This window comes from Bison bison, unplaced genomic scaffold, assembly GCF_000754665.1.
Source record: "Bison bison bison isolate TAMUID 2011002044 unplaced genomic scaffold, Bison_UMD1.0 scf7180017864500, whole genome shotgun sequence".
Taxonomy (NCBI): Eukaryota; Metazoa; Chordata; class Mammalia; order Artiodactyla; family Bovidae; genus Bison; species Bison bison.
Window position 1 is genome coordinate 8,267,681 of NW_011495059.1, and position 694 is coordinate 8,268,374.

The window sequence follows — 694 nt, forward strand, 5'->3', positions numbered from 1 at the left end:
AGACTCCACCTTCTGAAGGTACCAGATAAAGTTACATTCCTATAGGGTGAGGGTGTAGTGGGTTTTAATTAAGGAAAGAATTTACTTAGCCTAAGGTCTAACGAAATTAATATCAAAGGTTAATACTTATTTCTTCTATATATTCATTAATGTGTGTAAGGGCAGGAGATGTGGAGACTTAGCAACAAACAATGGCTCAATAAAAGAAAAACCCTTCACCAATACAATTTCTAATCAGCCCACTATATTTATACTAATGGTTTTCTAACTTTTCTAAGGAACCTGTTTTACAAGGTTTAAAGCATCTCGTGCCTCTCATGGTTGGGAGGCTGTGAGCAATCACATTTGGCCAGACAAGCCTGTCAGGCAGGCTAGAGAACCTTCAGAGGAGTTTGTAGGTTAAAACACTCTTGTCACGCCCAGGGGTTTTTATTAACTGGAGCTCTAAGTTAACTCCTTCTCCAAAAGAGCTGGTGGGGGACAGCCCCCTGTAAAGTCAGAGGTGTAGGTGAGAGCACAAAGTAGTAAAGTAGGCAGGCTCTGGTTATGGGTGTAGATGCTCGAGGATTTCCAGGGGGATTCCTGAGGCTTGATCCCACCTTTGCGTATGTCGAGCCTCCTTCCTCATGACCTTTGCTATGGGTGGAGGTCCTCACGCCGGCTCCCCGCACCCATTCCTGGGGTTCTCCAGGCA